Source organism: Cyprinus carpio, chromosome A25, assembly GCF_018340385.1.
Source record: "Cyprinus carpio isolate SPL01 chromosome A25, ASM1834038v1, whole genome shotgun sequence".
Classification (NCBI taxonomy): Eukaryota; Metazoa; Chordata; class Actinopteri; order Cypriniformes; family Cyprinidae; genus Cyprinus; species Cyprinus carpio.
In genome coordinates, this window is record NC_056596.1 from 10,084,388 (window position 1) to 10,094,987 (window position 10,600).

The window sequence follows — 10,600 nt, forward strand, 5'->3', positions numbered from 1 at the left end:
GCTGCTTTACTCCAAACAATTCATTTAATAAGTTAGTAAACTGCGGCTCGAAGTCCTATATGCAATCATTTGTCTTAGCAATATGAATGTTTAAACTCTCCTCGCAAATTTAGTCGTCTTGATATCAGACGTAACCAACAGGTCGGAGAGTTGGAAATCCTCCAATTCTTGTCTTTGAGGAATTTCGTGTATTATGGGCCCTGTGGTGGTCTATACACATGTAGCCAGAGAAAGAGATACAAGAGTATTTCTTTCTTTTGCATATCTGGTATCTGCAGGCGTAACATTAAGCATAAGTATTTCAAATGAGTTAAACCCATGTCTACCTCCTGTTGCACTGGGTCTCACACTAAATATCACTATATATTCTGTTTGGCAACATCCTCCCCCCACCACCAAGTCTGACGGGGCTCGATGTGTATTTTAACAGTGTTTTGCTGGAGTAGGAGACTCATTTAGACTCAATAAGATCCTACAGTGTTGGTTATTTCAAGCCATGTTTTCCAGTGTCCAAGCAGAGTACAACTCAAAACTAGTATCTGCTGTGATCATTTTATTTACAATAACTGCTTTGGGTGTGAGTGATCTAATGTTTATGAGCCCCAAACTTTAAAATTGTTTTTTGATCATTCATGTTTATCTTTAACGTTTTTCCCCCCTGGCTTAATCACGGCTAAGATTTTTTCTAGATCCTACATTAAATTTATATTTTGACCCTCACTATTCGGGGGAACAGACACAGTCTTAATAGTTGGACAGCGGCAAGTACTATCTAACATTTAAGCAGGTAGAACAAAAGCCATCATAGCAGTTATTTGAGAATTGGCTTACTAGTCAAATGGAGCGTAGAGTCCTGAAGATGTTGTCCGACAGGAGTTCTGCTCTTGTCGGACAACAATCAAGTCTCCTTGATTCTGAGAGTTATCTTAGCGGTCCGAGCTGCTGGAACCCTACAAAATCAAATGCACCAAAACATTTCTTGAACAAAATATACATTTCATGAGTTCACATATAATTAGCTGAATTATGGCAATGCATATTTGATGTGCTGTCTGGGGAAGGGCTCCATAAAAAAATCTTACTGACAACTGGGCAAAACCTAGGATAGTGGCAAATTTTGAAAATGTAATATTACAGCTAATTAGTATTTGAGGTGAAAGTAATTAGTCTTTTAATGTCATAAATTGATTTTTGTTGTAAATATGCCTGACAAGATTGTTACACTGAATTACATTTTAGTGTGTCTCTTCTGTAAATCAGGGAAAAAAAATATATTTATTTTTTGCTCAGAAAAACAAAAACATTTTTTTGGCCAGCTAATTGCTGAATTCAAGAACTGGAATGATCATCTTAACAGTACAAAGACATAATGTGAGTACATTTTCAAATTTAAGAAGCCAAATAAGTTTTAATTCATTCTCCTTTTATCAGAGTCTTAATGATAAAATTCCATAAGAAATCCATCTTGTTCCCAAACAAGTTGACAATGCAAAAGAGTTGACCCAGAAAAACAGAGGGAGAAACCACCTGGCTTCAGCAACTACAGATTGTTTGAGACGTTTCTGCAGGACCATGTGGCCGAACTTAAAGATCCAGCCATTGATTTACTCAGTGTCATAAAAAGGTACCATCACACATACAGGTGCATCTCAATAAATTAGAATGTCATGGAAAAGTTCATTAATTTCAGTAATTCAACTCAAATTGTGAAACTCGTGTATTAAATAAATTCAGTGCACATAGACTGAAGTAGTTTAAGTCTTTGGTTCTTTTAATTGTGATGATTTTGGTTCCCATTTAACAAAACCCCATCAATTCACTCTCAACAAATTAGAATATGGTGACATGCCAATCAACTCAAAACACCTGTAAAGGTTTGGTCTCTCAGTTTGGTTCACTAGGCTACACAATCATGGGGAAGACTAATTGTCCAGAAGACAATCATTGACACCCTTCACAAGGAGGGTAAGCCACAAACATTCATTACCAAAGAAGCTGGCTTTTTCACAGAGTGCTGTATCCAACCCTGTTACAAAGTTGAGTGGAAGGAAAAAAGTGTGGAAGAAAAAGATGCACAAACCAACCGAGAGAGAACTGCAGCCTTATAAGGATTGTCAAGCAAAATCGATTCAAGAATTTGAGTGAACTTCACAAGGAATGGACTGAGGCTGGGGTCAAGTCATCAAGAGCCATCACACACAGACATGTCAAGGAATTTGGCTACAGTTGTCGTATTCCTCTTGTTAAGGCCACTCCTGAGGCGTCTTACCTGGGCTAAGGAGAAGAAGAACTGGACTGTTGCCCAGTGGTCCAAAGTCCTCTTTTCAGTTGAGAGCAAGTTTTGTATTTCATTTGGAAACCAAGGTCCTAGAGTCTGGAGGAAGGGTGGAGAAGCTCATAGCCCAAGTTTCTTGAAGTCTAGTGTTAAATTACCACAGTCTGTGATGATTCGGGGTGCAGTGTCATTGCTGGTGTTAGTCCACTGTGTTTCTTGAAGTCACTGCACCCATTTACCAAGAAATTTTGGAGCACTTCATGCTTCCTTCTGCTGACCAGCTTTTTTGAAGATGCTGATTTCATTTTCCAGGAGGATTTGGCACCCTGCCCCACACTGCCAAAAGCACCAAAAGTTGGTTAAATAACCATGGTGTTGGTGTGCTTGACTGGCCAGCAAACTCACCAGATCTGAACCCCAGAGAGAATCTACGGGGTATTGTCAAGAGGAAAATGAGAAACAAGTGACCAAAACAATGCAGATGAGCTGAAGGCCACTGTCAAAAAAAAAACCCACTTCAGCAGTGCCACAAACTGGTCACCTCCATGCCACGCCGAATTGAGGCAGTAATTAAAGCAAAAGGAGCCCCAACCAAGTATTGAGTACTTTACTTTGAGTACATACTTTCCAGAAGGCTAACAATTCACTAAAAATGTTTTTTTTTTTTTTTTTTTTTTATTGGTCTTTCATTGTTCTAATTTGTTGAGATAGTGAATTGGTGGGTTTTTGTTAAATGTGAGCCAAAATCATCACAATTAAAATAACCAAAGACTTAAACTACTTCAGTCTGTGTGCATTGAATTTATTTAATACACAAGTTTCACAATTTGAGTTGAATTACTGAAATAAATTAACTTTTCCACAACATTCTCATTTATTGATATGCACCTGTATTTGTTTCTGGTCATTGTGGAGAGCTTCCATTATAAAACCAAAAGATTAGATCACCAACTGAACAAATAATAGGCTAGTTTTAGCACATCTGAATCTTGTGACACGTGGCTATTTGTCTTTTTGATTTATGTATTTTTTTCTCAAGACATCATCATCAAGCAATTCACTGACATGGTGAATAAATGTTTCCGGAACTACCAATACCTTCAAAACATCACTAAGGTAAATAATGCCCCTCAATTGCTCCTTAAATATTGCAAAGATTTTTAATTCAGTTTGATGAAGTTCTTTTCCTTTATTTTATTTGATTCTATAGGACAAAATCAATGACATTCAGTTTATCCAGCAAGAAAAGGTGGAGTAGAGGATCTCAGAGCAGTTTAAAATGAAAAGCATGATCTACATTCAAGATCCCATCTTCATAAAGAGTTTAAATGAGATTACCAAGGAGTCTTTTTCAGAAAAGGAGTTTCCTGTCTTTGACAAACAATGTAAGTGCAGTCAAATGCTGGAGGCGTATTATGAGGTAGATCATTTTAGTTTTCTATAACAAATTGCACTGTTCTTGTGGTGTAACAAAGTAACTAATCCAATTGTTCCCTTTCAGATTGTGGTGCAGAGAATGACTGATCAACTGCCCATGATGCTGCTGGAGACTACTCAGCTCCTGTCTAGTGACATAATGAAATTATTGGGAAAGCCAGATGTGCATAAGCTCCTGTCTGAGGACTCTGATGTCAGCAGAAGCCGCAAAGATCTTAGAGCTCAGCTGACTTGTTTGACTGCTGCTGCAGAAGCAATTAGCAATTTTTTGAATGACTAGACCATTTATGGACCATTTGCATGTTTATATTTAGTATATATTATAGTATAGTAAGATAGGAGTTATTAATTAAGAGTTTCACATTCGCATAATGTACCATTGTTTTAGAGTTTAACTCATACCAATACAGAGTTGTAACTAGGCTAATATAAAAGAGGAGCATACATACAACACATGCATATACCATATCGAATTTATAACAGCTTAATTATGGCCTAAATACAGAGAATGTCTTTATGTTTGTATGTTATGTGTATTGTAAGTGTGGGCATAGTTCATTGGGCACTCGGGCATTTAGTGCCTGGTGCTGAGTATGATTGTCTTCTCATTGGAATGTGTCTGAAGACAGATGGGGAGACCAGAGTACTGTACTGTTTAGCATCTTCTGAATGGTGGTGGGAGACTCTTGGAGATTTAGCACCCATATAAATTTAGACTATGGAGCCAGGTCTGTATAATTTATATGCTAATGTCAAAAGGATAAAAGGATCTCTGAGACATGAAGCCCAAACAATCATCAGTGATACTATGCAGACGTTACACTACTGATAGCTTGGAAACACAGCACATGCTTTATACACACATAATCCAAATGTCGGGTCTTGTAGTTGATTTTAAACTCTTCCTATTACTTTATTGAACATAATGAAAATGACTTATTTACATACTTTTAGTAGTAATGATGCTTTGAGGGTGTGTGTGTTAAAAACACATACATCTCTCAACCAACCCTCCCCCTCTTCATGAATGAAACACCTGTGTAAAAACCCTTTGAGCACATACTCTCCTCAACTGGTGACAGCCCAAAATACATTTTCATCAACAAAATGGCTCCTACAATTATTTTAAACAGCTTGGATTAGAAAACAGTAAAAAAACAAACAAACAAAAAAAAAACTTCTTCCTCTGCCATCTTACTGAAGTCATTTTAAATGCCTCAAATAAGTTCTGTGATTACACAAGATCATGATATTTTCACTTTTTATTCTATAGTTGTAGAATACTACTGGTAGAATACTAATTAAATACACCACTTATGCCCCATATTTTACATGTTAAAACTAACAAGTGGCGTAAAGGGATAGTTTAAGGTGTATCCTAGGTGTATACGACTTTCTTCTTACAGATGAATCCAATCAGAGTTATATTAAAAAATACCCTGATTCTTCCCAGTATTATAATACAGTGACTGAATTTTTCAAGAAACGTATGAAATATAGATTGGAGGTGAATTAAATGAATTTGAATGTGGATAAGTAGATAGGTAAATTAATATTGAAACTGTGTAGATTTCTTTTGAAATTGGATGATTTGTTATTTAAATAAATCACAGGCAAGAAATTGGACTTTGTTTTTACATGTTTTCAATGCTTCTGAAGTTTTCGTTAGCCATTCTGGCACAAATCTCTCGTGGGGGCGGGGCTAGCAGCGGTGTGTTCTCATTGGCTACTGAGTTTTTTATTGATTTCTTCTTGACCTGGAAGTGAAGGCATATGTGTGGATGTGAGCCAGAGATGGGGACTCGAGTTTGAGACAGTGACTTCAGACTCGACTTAAGACTCGACTCGGACTCAAGCTGCGGGACTCGTGAACAATGTTAATTTTTAGAAAACGTCTGATGAGCTCGCTGTTATTCCCTCCCTCCGTTATATATATAACCTGCCCACGTAACACGTGACGTACTACTATCTGCTGCGCGCGGGCGCAGCCACACAGAGGACAACGAACGAACAAACATGTCGACTGCTGTGCCAGTGCCATTCATTGTTAGCTTTGGATTTAAAAACTTCAAACAGGATGGCACAAACAGAAGAAGCGCTCAATGCAAACTATGCGATATCAGGATTAAGATTCAGGCTCAACCACATCAAATTTTATCAGGCATCTGAAAACGCATCCTGATAGGTCAGTAAACATGTTTAGCTCAGCATTGACCATCCCTTAGCTTGCTTCTTGCTTAGCTACTACAACCTAATGGTGCGTTCAAGTCCTACTGGGAATTTCGTACGTACGAGGAGGGAAGTTGTGCTGACGACGTGAGGTGCGTTCAAGTCAGTTTCGTCGGAGCAAGATGGCGCTGTACCTTCTTTTAATGAATACAGCACCTGGGTCAATGGTATTGTCATACCACGATCCCAGTACAATTGGTTATCATGGAAAAATGCTAAACGGAGAGATAAAAAAAAATGTTAAAGCCATGTGCAATGTTGCGAATCAAACCATTTCTCGTCTAAAGGTGCACAAATGTTAGGATTTTTAGTTGTAATTCATTAAACTTGCTGCTTATAAACAAGATAATGATGTCATGAAAAATGACAGTTTATAGACTAGTAAACATTGGAATTCAATTAAAATTTACCGTCAACTACAGACGTTGCATCCATTGATTACGCCATGTTAATCACTGACACGCCCCCAACTCGAACAGATTGGGGCTTAAAGAAAACCCCGAGCTCCCCACTGGTATTTACGATATTGCGGTGGCGTTCATGTGCATTCAACTCGTAAATACGATCGATACGAGATGGCTTGAACGCACCATAACGTTATGGGAGGTTAACTCCGACTGTTTGTCTTCCTTATGAAAAATAAATGATCGTTTGTTTAAACCTTGTTGTATGGTGTTCTGTAGGACCCCTTTTCAAAAAGTGGGGAAAAAACGTTTTTAAAAGTGTGGAAATTTTAGGTCCTCTATAACGATTGCTTGTTCAGTGCCTTGACCGCTGACGTTATTTATTTGCTATCATCTCCGTGCTCTCTGCTCTGCATCGAGTCTGAATTTGACCACTAAAACATAAGATTAAACAAGACGGTTAATTTATATTGTAAAATCTAAAGCGCGGTTTGGCGGTCCCTCACTGAAGCTCTGGTAACTGGTTGCCATAGAAACATGACACGCGCTTGAGACTGCACATGCGCGCTAGCTGGATCAACCTAAAACATTTTATTTTGAGTGTCCTAATTTTACAAGTTGCAAGTTACAAAAAAAACATCTGGTAACTGGTTGCCATACTGGGTTTTCTCCGAGTCTGATCTGATGACGGCTACATACATATGTTAAACAGACAATGTTAAACAGACCCGGTACCCGAAGTAATTGATTTGGACCCGACCCGGCTGATCATTCACTGTGAAGACCTCACAATACTGGGACTCTCCATAGGCGTAATGGTTTTACTAATGTACAAACTGTATAATCTATCCTCCTTACACTAATGTAACCCTACCAATCACAGAAAACTTTTGGCCTTTTTTGAATTTCAAAAAATACCATTTAGTATGTTTTTTAAGCCATTTGGGGGATGTCCTCATAAACCATGTCCTCATAAACCATGTTTACGTTGTTTACACTGATTATATACCAAAATCAAAGCTGATACTGTATGCTAATAGATAGAGGTGTCATAATAACATGTTACATGCTTTGAATTCCTTATATATAGCTATGCAGTGTTCTAAGCAGCCTGGATGGGTCGCTGTACGTGATGCAACATTTATTATAACCAGAGACTTAATATAATAAAGAGACTTGAGACTTGACTTGGACTCTAGCTCAGAGACTTGAGACTTGACTTGGACTCTAGCTCAGAGACTTGAGACTTGACTTGGACTCTAGCTCAGAGACTTGTAAGCATCTCTGATGTGAGCTTCTGTTAGCACCTGTTTCATTTTAATTATATAAAATGATACATAAAGTTTTTTTTATTATTATTTTATAAATATTTATCTGCTGCTACACTACATTGTTGAGATGATTTCTTAGGAATATCACAGACGAATGATATCCTCATCATTATCATCAGTCATCATCGTCATAAGGATACTTGTGGTAAGTTGTCTTGATTTAGCCAAATCATTACAGGACCTGATCATCTACATACATTTACAGTCTTCAATTAGATCATATTTGCTTCAGTTAGTTAATATTTTCCCCCAGCACGTAATGTACAGTAAATGCACTGTATCTGTTGTTAAAAACAAACAAACTTTGACAAAAAGTCGCCTTTAATAATGCCTAAATATATATCCAAATGCAAACTCTAATACATGCAAATAATTACGACTGAAAACAGTTTCCAGCAGTCATGGATATATAGGGCTATACAGCCATCTAATGGTTACACAACGGTATTACAGATAATAAATGGTGCATAATTTTGAGGTATTTAGTATTAAGTTAATATATGCGTGTGTGTGTGTCTGTGTATATATATATACTGTGTATATATATATATGTGTATATATATATATACATACATAATTATATTGTGTATTCATTTGTTTGAAAAATTTTAAGTATGAATTGTGTCAATGCTGACCCAAAGGATGTGATGGTAGTACCAGAGGTCCATTTCCCCCATCAGACAAAAAACTTATTTTGTTCCGACACATCACCTTTGAATGACTTGGATCTTCAGACACCTGATATTATGCAAATATTTTTATTTCTTTGGAGCTTTAGATTAAAACAAACACAGTTCACAAGTACACAAGAGTTTGCACTTTATGCATATGACTTTTACCAACAAAAAGTGTCTTAGAAAATTTAAATCAATATATTGTTTTCTGTAAGTGAGTAAACAAGATGATTTTCACATAATTTAGAAAGAAAAATTCTAGGCTACAAGCTCCAGTTCTCAAAAGTTCGGGAACCAATGTTCTGTATGTGTTTTATTGCCTTATTCAAGTGATTTAACATTTTTAGTTTTTCACTAACCACACATAACATTTTTTTTCTCAAAAACACAATTCATGTACATACATGCTGCTCACATATTATTATAGCCTAGTTTGTGCTGATTACAGTGAGATTAGACTTTAGCCATTTAGATATTTATAAGAAACTGAAAAAAGCACAAATGTCAGGGCATGACAAAACTACTCCAGGCCCCAAAAATACCCTTAGACTCCAGAGGGTTAAGGGTAAAGCACAAATGTCAGGGCATGACAAAACTACTCCAGGCCCCAAAAATACCCTTAGACTCCAGAGGGTTAAAGTTGCATCATCGATCATCAAATTTTGTTTGACTGAGCCATACTTTTGCAAGTATGTCTCCAACTCATTGTCTGCCTCGGTCATTGTGAGGCCTTTGACTATGACCGCATTTGCCATGTTCACATTTTCTCTTTCTATGATTTCCATAATCACAAATGTAAGGTCAACACTGGATTTTCTTTCATAACAAATTGTGTCTCTGCCCTTTCTACAGCTGTCCTTGTTGCTAAGCAACTGGCTCCTGGCTGGATCGCCAACTTTTTGTAATGCGCGTTGCGGCGCGAGTGCAACCCTCCCTTTCAAACAGTGAATAAACGTGAAGGGATGGCACTGTTTCTAGATTTAGACCAGCGACCAGAAGATTAGACCTGCTCATGAGACAGTGTCAACAAGGGGAAAGGCAATGGCGACAACAATGGCTGCGTTAGAACAGGTAGATGTATTTAGGAAAAATAATGAATACAAATAAAATAAAGCAGTGAAATTTAAAACAACATCACAACATGACACAAAAGAAAAGTAATGGCATAAAATTTAAATAAAAGACTTATTCCAAACAATTTGAAATTTACCTTATTGTAACTTCTTATATAGATGTATATATTTTATTTAGTTTTGTGACTATTATAGATTGTTAATCTTTTTTTTATTTAGATTCACGCTAATGACCCTTACTTGGCTAATGTGTATAAAATTTATTTTTTCCGATTTATTCAATTTGTTTCTAATTGGCTTATTTGATGTAAAGAATAATTTTAAATTTGAATACAATTCTTCCAAATGATAACCTTTGAAATACCTTTTTCACCCTCGTTTTTTCAGAAAAAAAAAGTATATTTATATAAAGCCAAATAATTGGATTAAAATAAAATACAGTAGAATTTAAAAGAAAGGGAAAAAAAAACAATAGAAAAATAAAAATCACAATAAATCAAATTAACTGCTCACAATAGCAGACTCAATGTAAATTAGGATTTCACTAAATCTCAGTTCCAGTTCAATGCTGCTTACACGAGATCCTTCTTCCGCAACTGAATTCTGAGCAACACAGTTCAGTCAGAAAAGGGAGGAAAACATACACACAGTCATACCACTCCGTTGATTCCTTGATCCACAAAGCTTGGTCCTTATATGAGCATGGCTCGCCAGTTCCTGCACGCAATGATGGCTTTAACGCAAAGTAAGGACAGTTCAAGTTCAAAATCCTCCTCAGAAATCGGTTAGTGTCCAGGAACATGCAGCATCCGACTCAGGAAATTCTGAAAAAGTAGAAAATAGAAAGAATACGAGAAAGGACAGAAAAAAAAGAAAAGACCCAGCCAAGAGAATTCGATTTTTTCAGTTATGAAATTTCCAGAAAGGCAAAACTTCAACTTCAGGCCTGTATCTTCCCCGTAGCATTCACGCTAACATTCACACGTGGTCATTGACTAATAATGTTCAATCCACACTCTTATCTCAAAATCTTATTTATCATGTATTTTTCTGTTACAACTGTTAGTTTGTTCGTTCAAACTCTATTTTTCTCTTCCTTTTCAGGATCGCATCAGCTGCTTCTTTCTCTCAAAAAAAAAAAAAAAAAAAACGCTGCATCGTCTCTGTCCCGTCTCCA